Here is a 22,587-nt window from a genome sequence, read left to right on the forward strand (position 1 = left end):
TTAATATCTGCTTACCTCTATACAAATTCATTATACAAACTCCGTTTCTCCTAGGAAATCGATATTTACCTCATTAAGTGCAAATTCTATTCATTCGTACTGAAGGTGTGGAACAATTCTTAACTGAAATCAATCAAATTCATTCAGCGTGCAAAGTGGAGCAATCTGCTTTTTCATGATTTTGGCAAAGTCTTATTGGTGATTTATGGTAAGATTTTCCAGGGTATCTTATATCTCCATCTTATGTTTCCAAAATTTAAGAAATAATACTACAGATTTTTCCTTTCTGTAACATACAGTCCAAGACATACATCAGATCAGGGTTTGCTGGCTTCTACCAACTACTTACATGCCTAAATTGATACTTGTGAATTTGTTTTCCCAATACACAAGTCTTAACCATGCAACAATCTATCTTTTTTAGAGCAAGTTACATAATCTCATACAGTTCTTCAATATGCATCACATTAACCACGAGGCTATACATAGGGAATACATACTAAATCTGAGGGCTTCTACTTTCTTTGGTATAGAAAAATATGCCAAAGATAAAATATGCAACAATTTACATTATCTAAAAAATCCCAATCACCCAAAATCAAAGTTAGGGTTAAAAATCCGCAGATGATCCTATACCTTCATATCTGCAAATGCAGAGTTTTGGGTGATAAAGTCATGATCATAACTTAACATTAAATATAAATTTCTACTTGGTGACCTTTGCTCACACTGTATCTAGTGTCTACTTTATGCTATCTAATAAATGGAAAAAGAAAAAAGAAAAATCAAAACTGAAGGCAAAAGAAGTATTAAAGAATATAATATCTTCATTTCATTTACATACATATAAAAGCAAGAGAGACTACATTATTTTTAAGTGCATTCAAATCTCCTAAATGTGATTTTATCATAACTATGAAGAATACATTGCAGAAACAGTTTTCTGACCTTAAAAAAAATTAAAATTTTTAAAAAAAAATACACAACTGGTGTAATCAAACTTTGAACTTTTAAAGTATTAAGGCAAATATTTTGCATGCATGTAATTTTTGAACTCTGCTTTCATTTGAATCAAAGACAAAAACCTAAACTGTATGACCATTTTGAAAAATGGAACTGTGTCAAAGCATCCAATCTGTTTTAAAACTTCAGATATATGCTCTACCATACTCTTATTATTTTGTTTGAAAGAAACAAAATTGATATGACCACGGACCCCACAATGGATTTCAGAGAAGTTCCTGTAGAAAACTCAAAATTCGATGCCCACAGTACATTTCCCCTTTACCAGAAATTATATCTTTATGGTTAAACATTTAATCAAATTTGTTTGAGATGGTTTCTAGCAATTTTCAGATTTCAAGAATGACAAAGATGATATTCTATAAACATTTTATATGCAATATCTGTATTCCATGAGGTTTGGAGACGTATCTGCTTTCCTTACTGACAATGAACTAGCTATAACTACAGCTAGTAATGCAGAGACTCTACCTATCATATCATCACACATCCTATGTGTGATTTCTGTTATGAATTTAGTCTGCAGTTTTTACACACTAACAAAGTACAACAAGGTGTATAGAAATGTAAGTTAATGAAGAAATTACTATTGTTTCAGTGATCTTTCTTGCTGTATATCCTTTTTGACCCAGCTCAGATTTCCTTCTCAGAGCAAGAAATGTAAATATTGGGAGCTTGAATACACTGTACCTACTGAGCAGAATCTCACATATTGCCACTGATTTTGAAATGGTCATATCAACGCCGCCTTCTCTAGTTTAATGTTAGATTTATAGAAGACAGTTCTGCAGCAAGAGTTATGCCATTAAACCAGTTGAAAGATAGTAATGCACTCAATATTGAGAGGTTTTTATCATCTGTGAATGTCTTAACCACCTTAACAAGAGTCTGAGGCTAATGATTACAGTTACATCAACTGAAGTAATGAACATATCCACTCTCCTGAAACAGCGTAGTCAAGAAAATCCCAAATTAGTGTTACCTGACTGTGCCCTTGAAATGCACCTATACTTAAGTTTAAAAATGCACTAGTACGACTGTATTCCTTTCAGGGCCCAGACTGATATTTCCCTGTGGCATTGTGCTGTGTGTAACAGTATGCAAGTCCTAGGTGCCTACCTTATGCCCAAGACAGAATAGTACTAATTCTCTAAGGACTAAAAGTACTTTAAATTAGGCGTATATTCCCAAAGGCTTATATTGTTATGCAAAATGAAACACAGGTGCTTCTGAAATTTTTCTTCCACCTTTTTGAACCATGATTTCAAGAGTGCCTCAGAATCAGACATAGCACAAATAAGTAACACTTTCTCTACTTGTTCTAGTTTACAATAGCTACCCACTATAAAAATATTAATCACTTCCAGAATCATTCCAGAAGCCTAGCTTTAATGTTTGTTTGTGTCTTTCGGAGATCAGCATGTAGACTCCTTGCTGTGTTTTCAACTCCTAACTGTAGCTTCTTGTTTGCATTGTGAATCAAAGCACTCTCCTTGTTCATTTGTTATGTTTTTTGTCTGTTCCTAATAAAAATATGGTCCTTTTCTCCAGTAATAGATTGATCTCTACCTACCCAATGCAACCTAAAATTGACCTTTTACCCCAGCTTTCAGGACCAGATTAATATTTTGCTTCCCTTTTATATTTCAGCAATTCTATTTCACAAAGGCAAGAACTACTGTTTCTTTATTATTGGATGGCTCCTTTCCCACAGATAGAAAGACTCAGAGAAGAGATTCCTCTCTCCCCATAAACATATCATTAGTGAAGGAACCCCAGAACACACTGAGAAATCCTCTGAGAGGGTTAAAACATTATTTATCAGGAAAATCAGTACTGTGTATGAGGTGTATATTAACCAAAGGAAGATGAAAATTCTCATGTACTCTAAGTATTTTAGTCTTATTAGTATAATCTATTTTAGTATCAAAAGGGAAGACTAAAGAATTGTGTAAGGTCTTTCTCATCTGTACGTGACCTGCAAAGCACAGAGAGGAGCATTATTCTGACAACGAAATAAGCATTTCAAAATATGTCTTTTCAGAAGTGTATAGTGAAGGAGACACAACCACGTAGTCAAAAGCATTGCAACCAAGTAGTTAAAGAAAAACAATCAGTCCTGCAGCAGCTATGAGATATTCAGAATTTGCTTTTCTTTCACAGCAGAATGGAACTATATTGATTTGTCCACCTTTAATAAAAAAATAAAAAACCTCACAAAAAACCTGTTTCCTAGTAATCCCCCCCCTTCTCTCATTAGAGTTCACTGAGGGCCTCAAAAGCCTTCTTGATGAAAACCCGTGTCAAAGGCAATATGCTAATACTTCAGCTCAGATAAGACTTTTTTTCCCCCTCTAAAAAGTGTTACCAAAAGTGTTTGTGTAGTTGTGCACAAAAAAGTTCATACCAGTTAAGCATGCAAGACCTAAGATATTAATCTAATGTAGAGTATAATTGAAAAGTATAATTTTTTTGTACGTTTACAGTAAATCAAAGGAAACGTGTATAACTGATGAGTTTCACTGACAGATGGGTATGCCACCACGCAAGAAGTCAGGAGTTTCCAGAAATTTACAGTTTGTCATATGATTCCACATATGGTATGGTCAGATATATGGTTTGGGGTTTGGGGTTGTCCTGTGCAGGACTTGATGATCCTTGTGTGTCCCTTCCAAATCAGGAAATTCTATGATATGCTTGAGCCCAAGCTTAAGCTAACCTAACACTCACTGTTTATGTTTGCAGCCTCAACCAAAGGGTATTACTGAGGATAGAAGCTTACAGTAGTTCAAAACACAGTTGGACGGGCAGACAGAGGAAGCACAGTCTCTTAAACAGAAAGAAACTACCTTTGGTTCAATAACAGTTGAGCTACAAATCACTGGTTTTGGAAGAGTAATGTAGGGCAGCATCATTATGTACTTGTTCTGATCTTGCACATTTCCCTAGGCATCTGCTATTAGCCATAGGATAGAGGCCAGATAATAATTTGTCTGACTTGGAACTGTTGATCTTATGTTCTTATTTTCTGAGGTTTGCTTCCTGAAAACTCAGCCATAAGCCAAGTCCTTAGAGACTATGTATGATATTCTTTGAATAGAAACTGTTCCAGAAAGTATAGTCTGGAAGCCAGAAAAGTCCACATAACTTTCCTTGTTCTCAGAATTTGAACCGTTCACAGCACATGTTTACTGTTCAACTCCTCTTCTGATTCCATAGGTATTAATACCAAACCTTAGAGTGTTCTATGCTAAGTTTAGAAATGCTATATAATGCCCAAGCCATAGATATAGCTATGTTAGGAAGATGGGCAAATTACTCAGTGAGTTGCTTTTTGATGTTGCTTTAGCTTTTGCCTAGAGAACCTAACATTGTTTATAACTATAGAAAATGAAAGCATCCCTTGTTCTGTTTACAGAAATAATTTTGAGAGGAAGAACCTAAGAATTCAAATGACAGTACCAAGGATAGCTAACCTGCATATTTGACAGGCTCTAGCTAGATGCTTGAAGCTTCAGGGAATGATATTGTCAGCTTTAAGGAGCATATACTGAAGGAATCACTGGGATTCCTTCTGACCTGGCAGAAAACCATTGGCAAAGGTGTATTCCATATACTGGAGCCGGAGGTATGCAGGGAAAAGAAAAGGTGCAAACACCAAACCAAATACAAAAGACTACAACTTTGACAGCAGAAACATACAGTAAAATGCTATAGTAAGTATTCTACAGTCAATGAAGACAAACTCCTAGAGGTTATGGAATATTGGTACTCTGGTAAATGCAGTCAGGGAAAAGTATGAAACAGCAAATAGAGAAAAAGAACCATTTTCCCACCTATGCAGAAGTCATCCATGATACTGATAGAACCAAGAACTCACATCCAGAAGGTTCCAGAAAAACAAACAAAAGCCCCAAACATCTTCACTTCCCATTCTATCACTAAAATTGTATTTTGCAATTTTCCATCATGTTCTTTCGGCACATATTTCTTGAGGACAGAAATCTTTTTCCTTCCTTTCTCCCCATGCAAAGCTACTTAAACACATTTCATTGAAACTGACAAAAATCCTGTGGGGAAGAAAATGACATTTTCTGTCAGTTCCTGAACACTGTAAAAGGTAAATATCATTAGTGAGACTGTGGAGGGAAATGCTGCACACAGTGAAGTATCTTTCAGAAAAATAAAACTGAATGTCATATTTATTAATAAAACAATGTCTCTTAAAGGAGACGAGAAATGCACTAAGTTGTGAAAGTTTTCAAGAAGCGTTCACTTATGCCCTGTTTTGCTAAAGCAATAAAACAAAACCCCCACAACCTCAGTTAGCTCTCAGACTCGCTGACACATATAATATTCTCAGTGTTCCCTGCAGTAACGCCTCAATCATAGATTTTTGATTGTTTCAGCTGACATTTTGAACAAACTTTCTTCTAAAATGCTTCTTTTTAAAATGGAGGGAAAGGCAAACTTGTTGACATGATGTGAAATGACAGAGATATATAAAAACTGGCTGCGTATGGTTGCTCTTGACCTGTAGCAGGGACACTGCATAGGACTGCAGCACGTAAGTCTGCTTGGTGATGTGACAGCAAGTTGCAACATCACACCTTTTAGACAAACATGAATGTATTTGAGTATTGATGATCAAAGGGAAGCAGCAATTTGAAACTAAACATTTATACAAAAACCATACTATAACATCATGCTACAGAAGTGGTATGCATTGAAACTTGTGTCAGAAACACAACAGGAATGAGTTTTAAGCCAAACACAACAGGAGTGAACTCGGAGGAAACAGACTCAGCCAGCAGCATCCTGTATTCTGATCTCCGTTAAACCAAATAAATACAGAATAATGACTGCTTTAACCAATTTTCTTTAGATTCCCACAAAACTGTTATGTCTCAGTCACTCTGCACTGGAACAGTTGTTTCTGAGGTGTAGGATTTTCATAGGAATAAGGGGCATAAATACTATTTAAAAAAAGAAAAATCTTGAAGTGACATAATACAGTCTATAATGCTTAAAATATCCCTGTAGCAAAAAAATAACATATAAGAATTTATGAAAATTTTTAATAGAATCAGAGAACAAAATCTCCAGATTTCATATAGCATATCTGCCTTAATTTACTTGCTCTTTACATTCACTTGTTATGAGGTTAACATAAAGGTATATTCTTGGGTTTGGACATCATGCTTTGATACTATTTATTCTGATTCTGTCCTTGACTTTTCTGCTCATCTTTCCCTGATGCTTTTTTCAGAAAGACACAGAGGAGCAGAGAGCTTGATCAGACAATTCCCTAGCCCCTTTCTCCTTTCCTATAACAGCCACTAGGAAATTGTTTTACGTGCGGCAATGCTCTTGTTCATCTCTGCATGTTGGGGAGGGGGCATTAGGTACTGATTTTTACAGTTTGATCTGTTACATGCAAGAGCATTCAACACTAGCATAAAAGAGAAGATACACTGCTCACTTGTTTCAGTAAATTTAGCATTATGCTATAATAATAATTTTCCTAAGGCATTAGAATTGAAAAGAGATGAGGGAACAGGGCATTTACACTGGATAAAATTATCCAAACAAAATTCACATAGCCCTCAAATGTTATTAACCCTCTTTCAAAAAATAGTATAGACTATTCAGTATCTCTAAATTATCAGAGTCTAAGCACAACAGTTCATTTCTTGCTCATGATGAACATAATATACTGAAATAACAGTGCTACCACTTCAGACATCAATTTTTCTCGGATGTTTCGCATCCAAGAGCCAGCCGTGTCCAGTGTGAATGGATGGCAGCATTCAATGAAATGCTACTGCTGAAGGCATTTAGCAACTTTCTCTTTTTAATCTACATTTTCTTTTGATACCGGGAGCAAAAACAAAGGGATTATATATTTAAAGAAACAGAAATACAACCTTCAGATATACTGAGTCAGAAGGTCTCTAACAAAACCTAGTAGAATTCATTTGTGCTTTCAATTTCACCAGAATGCAATGTAAACAACCACAGAAACCACACAGCCAACTTTTAAATTAAATCCTACAATGAATAATTTATATTTTTAAACAAGGATTAGAAGTCCCATTCAACTGCAGAGATTCAGGGGTGGCTTTAATAATTTACATGCTTTCCAAAGGTGAATAAAATGCCCTCCTGAACAAATATCAAAACAATCCAAATATTTGCTTTGTTAAAGCCACACTGTGATTGACAAAGGAAAGGGTCACTGTTGTAAAGTTGAATGTGCGTGCTGTGGGAGATAGGCATGGGAACTCAATAAGTTTAAAAGTTGAGGTTTCTGTGTGTAATTTCTAGCATGTACCAAAGGGAATAAGGAAAAATAAACCACATACTCAACAGCAAAATCTGCATATAATATAATTTTTGCCCTTTACTGAAAGTCTTGGAATAATACTGTATATTTTTTTTGTGTGGGAGACCACACCATTCTCTCCCAGCAACTGGAAAAGGACTCCAGGCCAAATGTTCCCAGTATTACTAGAGCTATCTCTGACCTTGCAAGAAGTCAAATACGCAAGGCAAACATCTTGCAAAGCACTGTCACCTGGCTACGAGGAACACACGCTGACTTAAGGTCACCTGTTTAAACTATAGCTGCCTGACTGGAGCTTTTGCAGATAAACCACCTCCCTTTGCTGTAATTCACAGCCTCTTTTCTTTGCAGTCCTAATAAATATTCTTCCAATATCTTTATCTTGAACATGTGTATCCTCTGAGAAAGGGATGGAATATAGTGCCTGATGAAATAGAGTCCACTGTTCTGGAAAACTAGGTGCAATCAGAGCACGAATGATCTATATCTTAAATGCTCGGGCAGCATTAAGGTAAAATTTAATGCAAGACAAATGTCCTGTGCTTGCAGACATAGTTCATAAATTAATTACACATTCTGCATTGATTTTCACTTCCTTATGAAGAAATAGTATAGAAGATGGCTTCTTCCTTCAAACATAGAATAACACAGCCAGACCATTTGCAAAGAAATATTCTGGACCAGGCAATGGTTTGCAATTTTGCTAACCAGCATGACAGGTTTAAGAACAGTCAATGTTCTTAATCTCTGCTCACTGTAGTACTGACACTAGTTAGATCTCATGTATGTCATTTGAAGTAATATATGAAAGAAAAATATTTTTCAGCCGAACAACATAGATTATCATATACCCATTGTAGCAGGAAAAAATAATTGCTGGGCAGGTGGGGAAAATCATGTGATGATAAAGATGAAAATGACCCCAAGCCCAAATCCCAGTCAAAGGAAGACTGCTGGCAAAAATTTTAACACCAAGCAATAGTCATCTCCAACTTGACTCTAAACAGACAAGAAGAATGAAGTATAATTTTACAAACGTGAAAATGAAAGGTAGAAAAATTAAGTTAAACAGGACAGCACCAGGAAGCAAATACAGATCTATTGAGTCTTAGTCTGGTTTTTCATAAACAAGACCATCCACCCTGACAAAAGTGACCCTGCTATAAGTCAGGAATTATTTTATTTGCCTATGTGGAATACTCAGGCATAAAGACACTGACTTCCAGAGAAGTAACTGGTATAAAGCTGTCTGCTGCATTTCCACTACTGGGGGAAATGATCTTCAAATTCTGAACGTAACACTTGGGTGGAAGTCAGTCATTGGGGGTTCAGTTCAATAGTGCGATGGAACACCAAATCCAGCAGAAGAGATACATGCATGTATTTTAAAGACCATTCTTGATCTTTCTAGAGTTCAAATCTGTCAGCATACCTAGTGATAACTAACTTGGGAGAGTTTGTAATTTTAGGCTGGGATGGGCGGGGGAAAAAATCATAGAATGGTTTGGGTTGGAAGGGACCTTTAAAAATCATCTAGGCCAACCCCCTCCCCCCGGCAAGGGGGGACACCTTCGACTCAGATGCTCAGAGCCCCAGCCAACCTGACCTTGAATGCTTCCAGGGAATGGGGCATCAACCACCTCTTTGGGTAACTGTTCCAGTGTTTCACCATCCTCATCATAAGAGAGGAAGATTTTGACACATATTTTATTGCCTGTGGATTGATATACAGCATTAGTTTCACCAAAGAATTAAGGCCACAGTCTTCCTGTTATTTCTCTGTCTTTCAGTTTGCCTGACTCTTTTTCAGACAAGACTTCATGAGAGTCGTTGCTACATTAGTTGCCAAATTCCTGCTGAACTAAGTCATTCTGAAAAGCTGTAGGCACCTGCAATTTTGCTTAGGCATCTAAATAGTCTTAGGACTCAGTACTGCTGTGAACTGAGGCACTTTACTCCCACTTGTTTTTATCAAGCTGTAACAAATGTTACAATGAACAGAGGCAAAACATCATTCTCTTACCTCCACACATAGCTTTGCCTCAAACCTAAAATGATGATTCAGCATTAAGAGTACTGACGAAGTTGTTCAAGAGTAAAGATCAGGAGAACAAAAATCCTGCAGAAAGCACATATGCACTGAGTGACAATGAGCAAATAAGGAAACTCCAAACATCTCCACATCAAGAAGGTGTTTAATAATGACGGATAGATGGAAGGGTTTTTCCCACTTCATAATGGCCTCCCCCCTTCTAAACAAAAGGGTGTCTGCATCAATGCCAAACTAAATTACAACAGGATAAAATATTTCATCTACACACAGGAAAGATGATACAAATCCTATACAGAAGAACTATTAGACTTTTAATTTTGTATGAGTGTATACAACTTACAGTCTTCTTCAAATGACAATATGTCCTTATTCACTGCCCTTTTTCACAAAGTCGTCCTGTTTTATTCAATACTCAATGGATCAGCCTACACTGCTCTGCCCATTACATGAGTATCTTATCTCATGCTGGGGAATTAGCAGAGCACTGCTTTTTTGTATGCTCTCCCTTTCCATCTCATTTCAAGTCCCTGGTGTATTAATTACTGCAAGTTTTCATGAAGATTGCTTAAATAATACCTTCACACTTTTATTTAGAGCAACATGTTTATTAATACACAGGTTGTAACACACGATCAACTGCAGTTTCTAAGATGCAATGGAGGGTTTTGTCTACTATTCCTGAAATCTTGAGGAAGTTTCCCAGCTGTTGTGAATTATTAGACCACCACCCACACTCAGTGGAACAATAATAATTTGCACCTACTCAGCTTACACTAAATATTTATTGGGGGAGGATCAAACCAAACCTATTTTTTATTTGTCTTTCAATGTGGGTAGCAGAGTCCATTGCATCTTAAACATATTAAGACATCTTAACTTTCTGTGGTCTCACCATGATATACTTCTGGCTGACAGGAATTCTTAAGCCATAGCACTATGAGAACAGTGATATTACAGTGGTTTTCAAGTGAATGAGAAGGAATGAGCTGTTTTCAGGAATACTATATTCATTGGTGTAAAAATGATAGACGAGGTTGGTCAGACTGAGGGCAGACAGACTGCTTAATACTCTATCAGGATCCTCTGCTCCGTGGGCAGGGCATAGTACCAGCACCAAGTCTTCCAACTATAGTAATTTCATCACAGAAAAATCTGACTGCTGTCTTGAAACTGGCAAAACAGGAGGTAGGTGAATCTCAAAAGCTTCTACCTAGTCCAAAATTTTTTTGAAAAACTTAACTAAACATAACTTACTGGGCTAAAATTACTTTGAGCAGTCAATCTCCTGTCTGGATTATTTCCAGCTCAATATATATGGCATCCACTGAAGTAAAAACCTCTCATTTGCCAAAGGAAAGCATTCCTCTTTCAAGTTATAGAACATTTTTATTATTGTTTTTAATAGAGTATCATCACCAGCTTTTAAAAAAATATGTATATTAATACAGTTTTTAAAAGAAAGCAGAGGGGAAGACCTATCGCTGCAAAGATCATTCACCCCAGGGAAAGCTACAGAAAACTGTAGAACAAATATCCTTCCTAGAATATTCTCACGAGGGGTTCCTCCAACTCTTCCATCCACTTTGAGCTGTGGCCAAGCACAGGTGAGACTCTAGTGGGACAAGCCATACGTTCTCTCAGCTTGAAAGGCTAGCTGAGCTCTAGCAGAAACCCTGCAAAGCAAATTCACCATCTTTATTGAACGGTGATACTAAAAAGAGAATTTCAGTTTATGCTTGTATATGTACTGATATTTCTAGTTCTAAAATGTTGTTCTGAGCCAATCAGAAAAAAAAAAAAGATACACAACAGGATCCATTTGTCAGGTTTTGTCTAATGGATACACATGAAAAACTGTTCACAGACAAATTGGAACCAATAAATCAAACACTGTAAATAAGTCATTTTGAGTTACAAACTACTGCTACATCATTCAAGCTGTTGAAGGTTATCACATATATATCCTTATGCCCACAAGGACAGGGAAGGCATTTATCCTGGGATTGGGCAAGTACTAAGCATGCACCCCTGAGAAGTTGCAACAGAGAGGAAATAGCAGCACAGAACATTTCTCCATTTGTGAAGAACTGACAACAAACAAGGAAGCAAGAAGTAATAAAGGGAAATTAACTTCTTAGTCTCAAATTTACCAAGGAAGCAAAGGCTCTACTGACCTAGCACTGCAGAAGCTATCCACTTCCTTTCTTGTTGTATTTCTCTTCCCTGATTTTTTTTCTAGGAGATTAATGAACATTAGGCTAAATACTGCCATAAGATGCATGGATGTACAAGAAGATGTACATGGATGTACAAGAAGAATACAGTACATGAATTTACAGAAGAGGATGCAAAGGAAGGTACTTGGTGTAGGTACTGCTTTGTAATACGAGAGCACACTGGCAGCTGTAACTAAGCCCTGTAACATACTACTGCAGGCATACTCACTGTAGCACAAGTTGTCCTTAATATATGGTGAAGCAATGAGTGACACTCCCTGCCAATAAAGAATGAACAGAGCATCAGCCTAAAGCTGGATATCTTACACAGTTATCATTTACTCACCATAGCCAGCAGAGTCAGATGTAGGGCAAGATCTTCAGCATTTATTAGAGTGCACAAACTTGTGTCACTTCATTCAAGTTCTGTTGAATGTTTTCTGCCTACAAGTGTCTGTTTCTGAAGCTTACATCATCTTTTCTTGCCTGTATTTTAATCAATTTGGCTTTTTTTCCCAAAAATAGAAGAAAAAGAATATTTAGGGTATTCTCCATTTTCAGCTTCTGTCAAAGCCATATAAAAGAACTGGAATAAAAATTAAACCCAAGCACCTCAAGCATTCTAAGAGGAATTTCAGTCTACCTTGCATGTAACAGACATTAAAATCAACTTGAAGAGCAGGAATAATCAATATACCTGCTATGCTGGAGTTTGTTTCACTCTCGTTCACCATCAACTTTCAAAGGCAAATGCTTACAGTAAAGCACCTGAGCACTAGAAGGCAACATTTGGAAATATAAAGCAACTTTGTGCGTTTAGTGGAGTTAAGAACTTCCAAATTTGATCGCATCTGACAATTTAATGGGAAAAATTTAGAAGGCAATTTGAAAAGCAGAAAATGTATAAAAGTTATATCCGAATCGGGGAATTTTTTTTCCCCAGGTGCTATTTTGAGGACCATGATGGCATTCAGAGTTTTCCATAAGACGTTTACAAAAGGCATTTTTTTCCAGACTTTGTTAAAGACCAAATTCCCCAAAGCCCGTACTGCTACTGATCTCAATTATTCATCATTATAATAACTATGCAAGATGATTTAGTAAAAATGATAGAATCTAGCCTTTGTGGGTTTAGTGATAAGTGCAATTTTTATTTCAAGCTAATTTACATGAGAACAATTGCAAACAGATATATTACACATATCATCAAGTATTCAGCAGTCAAATGTACATGATGATCCCACTTAAGGGCTACCATCATTACAAACTGAGGTTGCTCCACTGCAAAAAATAGTTTGCCAACATCTTAAGAACATGGCAAACATGAGGTTGCTTATCCTTCCTATTACAATGAGAATTCTTAATGGAGACTTCACAGGCTTTAATAAAAAAAAAAAAAAAAAAGCAGAACTAATTCTCCCTTGAGGTATACGTTAGAAGACAGAAACAGGAGAAAACACTGCTGAAGAACTACTAACATTTGATTCACATTAACATAAGTGACTAACAGAATCACAGTCACTTTTCACTACACTGACAGGAGCCACCAGATCCTGGTGTTCCACAGCTAATTCACGAATGCTGGAGATAGGGCTATCATTTTAGTTCTTTATACTCCTTATAAATGAAATTCAATAATGTAAATGGATAAGGACTTTCAAAGTGGTTGCCAACTGGTACGTTTTAAAGGGTATTATGTATAGGCATGGGTTGCTCATGCAGAAGTTCATAAAGAAAAATTCCTTCGGAGCATAGCTTTACTCTTACTGCTTCACTGAGGTGAAATGAAAGAGAAATCTCCTCTGTAAATTTTAATTTATCAAAAGCTGGCTGGAATCTTTAATCTTGTGGCAACCCAGATCTCTCCTAGCCCCTCGTTTTACTTTAACCTCATCAGCCTTTAGCAGTGTTTCAAATACCTTGCGTTCAGAAACACTGTGACAAGATTTATAAGAATGTTCCAATAAAGTGTTTCAACTCTCAGAAAATGTGTTATCAATTGTTCCTGCTGAGCAATAAATGCAAAGACCACTGTGCCCACTTAGAGCACTGCCCCAAGACCCCAGAAGTTTCAACATCACTTGAAGCAAAAAACACTCTATATTTCCCACTTGCTAAGTCTTATGATCCCTTTTGATCTCCCAGGGAGGGCAAGTCACCAATTTCAGGCCATTTATCTGAAAATAAAATTTTATGTTGCTGACTTGCTTATTATCTGTACATTTTCTCCTCCAAGTCAATCACTCTGAAAGTATTTATTTCTCTTGACAGTTGCTTTTGGAAGGGCATTTGACATCAACATGCATCTGAAATCCTCTAGGCAAAGTCTAATGTAATAAGTAAAATTCGTGGATCAAGGAAGGAAACATATGCACCAACTATGTTGTACACTGGTTGCTCTAGAGATCAAATCTCTTTGATATTAAACTGGCATAATGGAAATGTAACTCAATGAAGCTACACATGATTTAAACCAGAGCATGAGGGAGTCCCAAAGGGTAAGAAAAATAAGAAATAGTTCCAGTTAGTTAAAAAAATATTCTCTCCAAGGAAAATTCCTTGCCTTTTTTTTTCTCTCTAATCATGAACATCCAGCCCTGAACTCTGCTTTCTTACACCAAAGGTTACTATTAACATTAGCAGTTAGCTAGAACTGGTGTTTCTGATTGTGGAATGATTCTTTATTCTTCTGGAAAATTCTATGATCTATACTATTTAGACAATACAAATTCCCTTTTTTTATCTGATGTTTTGAAACTCACTTGAGTTTACCTGAATAAAGCTTAAGAACAGATTTCAGGATTGCACTTACTGTGTTCTACTTTTTTTAAAAAAGAAAAACATAGTAAAGTTTCAATGCAAATATGGCTATGAAAAACATTCTAAAAACAAAAAAACACATTCTCAAAAATTCTTTTCCAGCCCTAAGAGTTTACATTTTTAAAAAGCAAATGTAAGTTAACGAGGCAATCACAATGACAAATTTAAGGCAAATCCTAGATTTAATATAGCTTTATTTGTATGATTGTTCATGACTTCTGTAACAACACTGCATTGTCCTGCTAGTCTTCATGATACCCCATAGTTGCCAAACTCTGCCTCTTTACCATAACATCATATCACTGATATTTAATCCTGGAATATAGCAATTGTAATGAGAGCAGACAAATGAGAGCACCAAGCTCTCCTGGCCAGAAACTGCTTGGGCAGAGGGCTAAGCCCTGGCTTACTAAACACTGATGAACAAACCACACACATCTGCACTGCTTAAAACTTTTGCTTGCCCTGGAGACAGAGGTGCTGCTAGGCTCCTAACAGCATGTTCTCAGCAACTTACTGGATTTGTTCCAAACTGTTCCAGTTAATCGCTGTGCGAATCAAATCAGATTTTCTGAACCTGATAGGTGTATGACAGCAACAAACCGAAAGAACCAGTAATAATAAGAGTAAAAAAGTGAACTCCACAGATGGCCTGTCGAGGTGGACCCCATGCATATGCTATCGCTTTAGTCAGGCCATAAGATGCATTTATGTACTTATAGTAGAAAAGAGCACAGTGGTAGCTATATCCTTCCAGAAATACCATCTTGGGCATCCTAGCCCTAGCTCAATTTGCAATAGGATGCCATCTTATCTGATAATGCAATATTATTGCTAGCTGGGAAAAGTTGCAGCATTCTTGTATGGGAGCAAGATACAGAACCTTTGAAATGCATTGTTTTCCTGTAAATAACCTCCAAAGACTTGAAAGTTGTTCTCCTAAGCAACAGCAAATGCTGAAGACCCAGTTTTAGCAGTATCTCTATAGTAACACGCTTGCAGTCAGATGCAATATGCAAAAACAGTTCTGTGACATAGAATATTTTTCTCTCAAAATTCTATACTTTCATTGTTAGGGTTGACGCAAGACAGGTACTATCCACAGTCATGTTGTGAACAACTGACTAAGTTTTTATCGGTGTTCTATTAAGAAGAGCAAACTATTTTCTGAAAGCATAGTCAAATTAACCCGAGAGTTGTCCCCTCAAGTTGTGAAAAATAAATGTTTCTCAAAAAAATGTACTCTGCAAAAGACAATAGAGGAGCACTACACAGTTGATTTTGGTTTTTTTTCTTTTTAAAATCAAACTACTGCCATAGTATACTTAAAGTATTTTTTATTTTAATCCCAAGGCTGGGATACATTCGCTTAGCTGACACACAGATGACTATTGCACAATATGCTTATGTTCTAGCATTTAAAAGCTATAAATCTAGGGAGATCAAAGTTTCTTATCATAGATGGACTGCACAGATGTATTTCAACAGAAGTGGAGACTGTAAACATTTTACCAGTTTTGGTTTAGTGTTGTCTCTTTCCATTCCTAAGTGTCCTGTGGGAAAAGGATGCTACAGCAGCTCAGGAGCAGTACAATCACCAGACTATACATTGCCTTAAAGAACATCCAAAATGGAAGGGCAAAGGCACTCTGTTGATAACTTCCATCTAGCCTGCAGCACCGTCAGAACTACGTTGTCTGCTGCAAATCTAGGTCCCCGAGAATAAAATCATTGATGCACAGAAATGATAACATATATAGGGTTGAAAATGTTAAACATGGAGTTCACAAAGGAATTGCAATTTTATGCTAAATTCTGCCTAGAGAAACAAAATCTTGCTTTTTTTTCCAGAATGGAGCGTTAGCAGAGCAGCACTAGGAGAGGGTTCAACCTGAGTGACTAATACAGCAATGTGGGAAAATGGTTAACTACTGAGCTGGAGTATGGGTATGATATTGTAGCTGTCTGCTATAAAGGTGGGATGAATGCTAGCAGACAATACGAAACTGCAGTCAGCATTTGTTTAAGAGGAGATTAAAAAGTTGAGTATACAAAAGATAGTTATAGTATTTATAAAGCTTCACAGGAGATAAAAAAAAAAAACAGTGGAGAAAAAAAGTATAGGAAACAGAAACCAATGGCTGGATGTTAAAATTGGAAAAGATTAAATTGACATGATATGAAGCTGTGTCAGGCTAAGTTCAGATTGAATGTTAGGAAAAAAGTTCTTCACTGAGAGGGTGGTCAGTCACCGGAACAGGCTCCCGAGGGAAGTGGTCACGGCACCCAGCCTGTCAGAGTTCAAGCAGCATCTGGACAATGCTCTTAGTCATATGATTTTTTTAGGTAGTGCTGCAAAGAGCAGGGAGTTGAACTTGGTGATCTTTATGGGTCCATTGCAACTCAAGATATTCATTATTCTAGGAAATCAGGCAGGTATTTTTTACAAGGATGATTAGATTGTGGAATGAAATGTCATTGATGGTGGTATAATCAGTCTTCTCTATGTCCCCTGATTTAGATCAGACACATCTGTAGCGAAGTTTTGAATCACATACAATTAGTCAACAAAAGAAGTCAGCATAAAGATAGAGTTACGCTGTGTTTCTGCCAACTTTACAAGGCCTGTGTTTTTACACAATGTTTGACTCACAGTAATGTAGTTTTTATATACTCACGGCTCAGATACAGAACAATTTTAAAAATTTCTCTTCTCAGCTTTATAGATTACATGACTCCTCTCTGGTTTTATTACTTTCTGTATCTCAGCACAATCAGCAGAAAATTCATCATGTGTTCTGGACTGTCTTGGTTTTGAAATGGTTCAAAATAGCAAGAAAGATAGAGAATATTTTACGATACTGCTTTAAAGGAAATTAATTCTTTCAACCCACATTCTCAGCTACAAAGTTAGTGTGTATCAATTTTATATGATTGTTATCAGTTGTTCATATAAAGGAAGAACACATAAATGAAATCAGGCATCTTAACCAAAATTTGTGTTACTATTTATTTACATCAGATCAACAGCATGTTGAGTTTTCCAGCAGCTTTGAGCATATGGAAGAACAGTACAATTTATGCCTTAAAGGGAACAGTCTATGGTTAAAAAAAAAAAATAATCACTGAAACCAGAGATTGAACTACCTTGTTTAAGTTAATCCATTTCTCAAAAATTCATTTCTTTCAAAACATGGGGAGAAGGTGCCAACCCTTCTATTTCTTGTTCTGTAGGTCAGGGGTTAGAATACACAGAGAGTAGTTTAATTCCCTCTTCCTCCTTACTGACTGCCACAGCTCCTCAGTTCTGGAAGCTTCCTTATATATACTACTCATTAATCTGCAGTAACACATTCAGTCCTTTCCACTGAAACTGTTCAAGTCTCTGTGGAAGACCTGAGGATTATCTGAATCAGAGTAAGTACAGAAAACTACAAAAGTCTGACATCTCCTCTGCTGGTTCATCAGACATACATGAATGGATGGGAGGTCCAAGGTATCTTTGTCAGAGACAATTTACTTATTACGCCCTGTTCAGAAATTAATTCCTGAAGAGCACTTTTCTCCAAGACAGGTGCTAACTGCCACAAAATTAACTGTTATCTTTTGAGAGAGACAACTGTTCTCAAATTTCTCTCAAGAGTTTTTCACACATTCCTCCTAGGGTGTACAATGCAACTGTTGGTAACAGCTCTGTATCTACAGAGGCAGACTACCTCATAGACTCAGTAGATATCCAGCATTATCTCAAAACATAATTGTTTTGCACTGTTGGGCTCATCAAGGCTAACAGAGAGAACTAAATGTTGGATTGGGATCCCTAAGCTAAAAAACGATCCCTAGCACAGTACCAAGGCTCATGTAAGCAAATGTGAATATGAGGTGAAAACTATGCAATAGGTCTGCGATCCTGCTGATGTGACTCTTCAATACGATGATATGAGACTGTAAGACCACTCCCATCTGGTAGAAGAAAGGCCTAAGAGGAATACTGGCTGTTAAGGGGTATAGAGGGATAATTTCTCTTTTGTCCACAGCCTCCCTGCTCTTTTCTGCCTGAATTATAATGGCAAGTGAACAAACAATTTGCAAGAAGGTTTTCAATTTGGCATCAATACAGTATTCACAGCCTACTCCCATGGGTAGACTCATCTTCCTTGAGCCACAACACTAGAGTGCATAAGACTGTAATAAAATTACTAATGTACACTATCACTGGTTTTAACTAATTATTCTAGAAGGATTAGATCAAATTCTGACTTTTTACAGTTATCTGTATTTGGGCTTGTATATAACACAATCAGAATTTTGCCTGGTGTTGAACATGGTACACTGATTTCAACTTGAAAGACCTATTTTTTCTCTCATAAGAGAAATTAGAGGTCTAAAAATGTGTTTCTGAAGGTTTACATGTTTTTTTTTATTGTTCCTTCCTTCCCCCCCCCCCCCGATTTGAATAACAATCTATACTGATTAACATTTATGCTGTGGTGAAATCTTCAGAGTGCCAGGTCCCTATTATTTTGTCACACAAAGATTATACTTTTCAGCACTACCTATAGTACTACAGTTCTTATAAAGCTCTTAAATTTTTCTACATATTTTTCTTAAGAAAATATCAATCCTTTTCTAGGAATTCCTGTTTCTTAGAATACCAATGTAAAATATTAAAACTATAGAGAAAACAGAATATATATTTTTTAAAATGGCTTCCTTGGTGCTGATGTTCTGGCTACTATTTCTAACTTAGACTAGTTAAGTTTCATGCTGCACTCTTCACTGAATTTTTTTTTAGATTTTTGTTTGGTTTTTTTAAACATAAGTATTGCAGAAGTATTATGCCAAATCTGGAAATCATCTTGAAGATGACAGGGAAGATGGTTGCAAATGAGTTGCCATACTCATACATTAATAGACCTTGGGGAGAGAGAGCGCCTGTAAGAAAAAAAAAACTATAAGAGAAAGATGATACAGAAGTACATAGTTCTCATATAGTCATGGTATATATGGGGTTTTTTCCCCCAATATTTTATACATAAGTCAGTTTGTGTTTCATAAAGTATGCGTGCCTAAACACCACTACATACACTCCACACCAGACTAAGCTTACTTCCACTCATATAGCAGGCAAAGAAGGTACCTCAAAGTCAGCAGAATTATATCAGAGATTAATCTGAGCTGTATTTTGAGTAGCTATTCATTTTAACCTGACTGTTGAGAGAGAAGATACAGTTACTGACCTGGAAATAAATTAAAAAACTAAGGAAGATAGAAGTCACTAAAAATGGTCTTAATGGCTGTACAATTTTCACGCACGTGAAATATTTAAGGAGACTTCACTGGTCTTAACCAAAACATAAGATATCATGCATTTCCCTTTCACAAATGTAACTTTTACCCTAACCTCCTTTATCTGAATTCTAACACATACTATTTTTCAGAAGCTGGGTATGTGTATGTTTACAGAAAAGGGAGAGGTGCAAAAAGTTAGTTTCAAAAAGAATCAGGGATTGGGCTGATGGAACAAAAAACCTAAACCAACAAATTACTTCCTAGGTCTACGAAACTCAGAAGTCAAATATCTGCTTTGAGTAGCCAAAGCTGACCCCAATCTGCTCTAAACTCTCACTTATATTCATTGACAGACTTTATGCAATTTTTTTCCAAAGAAACACTAATACTTCCCCAAAATAATTCATTACTAAATGAATGACATCCTCAGTGAATTTCATACCAGACATTTGCCTGCACACAATGCAATGAAATAACATTTACCACATTCATTATTTCTACTTAGTTCATCTCAGTCTTTCTCAGTGAGTGTCCAACCATAATGCATTTGTACATAATTACTTTTACGCATACCAGATCATTTTTATTGCAAACTCCAAGGAAGACGACCAGTGTCTAATACTTAACTATCATCATACTCTCCAGTGATCAGTGCTGATTACTGACGTTTCAGACCAGGCAACCCCTGGTTTAGAACAGGTCCAAGACTAGTCAAAACTAGGTCATACCTGATTATCACACTAAGAAATGACACACCATTCTACATAAACTATATGTTCTAAACCACTTGGTCCTGATGTCCTGTAACATTACTCAGTTTCTTTTATAAGCTTCAAAGATTTCTCTTAACTTTCGTAATACTTTTACCCATTTTTCCATAAAGCTTTTACCATTTTCTCCATTTTTCATCAAATAGAAACCAGTACACCAAACTAGTGTGATAATAATACACTTAGTCACTGAGCACATTAATTTATTGAACATTGAGATTATATCTAGGTTCGTTTAATCTTGTAGTATTTGAATATTCTTACTCAGACCTGATGCTTTATCCTGCCATTGCTTCACTAGTCATCCATTGTGAATATTTCCTTTTAACTTTTTAATAAGAGAGAAAATTATGATAATGTGAAAAAGTTCCTATAAACAAAAGACAAAATGTGAAAGTATTAATGTTATCATAATTTTGCATATATTTTTCGTGACATGGATTTAATTTGTGTTCTTCAGGAAAGTACGGGCACATACTAACATGAATATTTTTTACCATCTCAGTAGAATACTAATAGAGATGCTGACACATTTTTAAGTATTCAGGCAGCATTAACAACCTGTAATTTCTACTGACTAAAGAGCTTTAAAGGCAGTGTTCTTCTGTCTCAGAAGAAGGGTAGAGAACATCTGTAACACTTCAAAACCCTTTTTAACTTTGTGACTTCAAATGATTAATGCAAGGACTAGTCAGTTACCTCTTTGCTTGAGTGACAACTGAGACCCATGTAGCCTAGAACAACCTTTTTAGTAGAAACTTCCGCATTTAAACCACCGATTTCAAGAGGAGCAGACATTATTTTGCCATATGCATACTGCAAAGAAGAAAACTGCGTTCTCACACTTTTTCTGAAGTTAACAGTAAAAGACAGTAGGATCTCTGTTGTCTACTCCTATCCTACATAAGGATATTTATGAATGGCTGGAGCTAATATTTTTTAAATACCAGAAACCTGACTAACTCAGCCCAACACCTGGTGAACACATTGGTGTCATGCACATAGTTCTGACCAGCATGTCAGCCAATTTACTCAGATGACTCTTTTCTTCACTTCTTGTTTCCTACCTCTTTAGCAAGCAAAGCTTTTCAAGCAGGAAGCAGCCCTAAAACTGTATTTAAAACAGTGTCTGACACAAAAGGATCATGGTAGCATTTGAATACATGCAAGTATTACTTAAATAAAAAATACTAGCAAAAAACAGTCAACATGAGAGAAAACTGACTAGGATGAATCAAAGGAATTGAAATAACAGAAGGGAGGAGGTAATGCAGAAAATTTAGAGCACACATGATGTGAAATTTCCAGGTTCTGCAGCTGTTGTCTGTGTATGATGAAGGGGAAAGGGGAAAAGAGCAGACCAAGAGAGGGCAGAGTATCATAGAATCATAAAGGCTGGAAAAAGACCTCTAAGATCACCAAGTCCAACCGTCAACCCAACACCACCATACATCCTAAACCATGCCCTGAAGTGCCACGTCTACACGCTTTTTTGAACAACCCCTGGGATAGTGACTCACCAACTCTCTGGGCAGCCTGTTCCAGTGCCTGACCACTCTTTCAGTAAAGAAATTTTTCCTAATATCCAATCTAAACCTCCCCTGGTGCAGCTTGAAGCCGTTTCCTCTCATCCTATCACTAGTAACTTGGGAGAAGAGACCAACCTCACTACAACCTCCTTTTAGGTAGCTGTAGAGAGCGATAAGGTCTCCCCTCAGCCTCCTCCTCAGATGAAAGAATCCCAGTTCCCTCAGCCGCTCCTGGTAAGACTTGTTCTCCAGGTATATAACATGTACCTTTTTACATCCTTGTCATTTTAACATGTATTTTACATAATGTATTTTGAGTATCCTGAGAAAAAGACAACAAAATGAGTTAACAAAATCTGAGCACAATTACTGAAGTCATTCTCACCTAGGAAAGATTTTAAGAAACAGGAGTTTTATACATATTCACAGCTTTCAAACTGAGCTGAAACAACTTAGATGTAAGTGTAACTGAATAGCTCATGAAAACGTCACTTCAGTGCACAACAGTCAGAAAGCAAAGGTGTCAGGTTGTGTAAGA

Source organism: Phalacrocorax carbo, chromosome 4 (genome assembly GCF_963921805.1).
Source record: "Phalacrocorax carbo chromosome 4, bPhaCar2.1, whole genome shotgun sequence".
Lineage (NCBI taxonomy): Eukaryota > Metazoa > Chordata > Aves > Suliformes > Phalacrocoracidae > Phalacrocorax > Phalacrocorax carbo.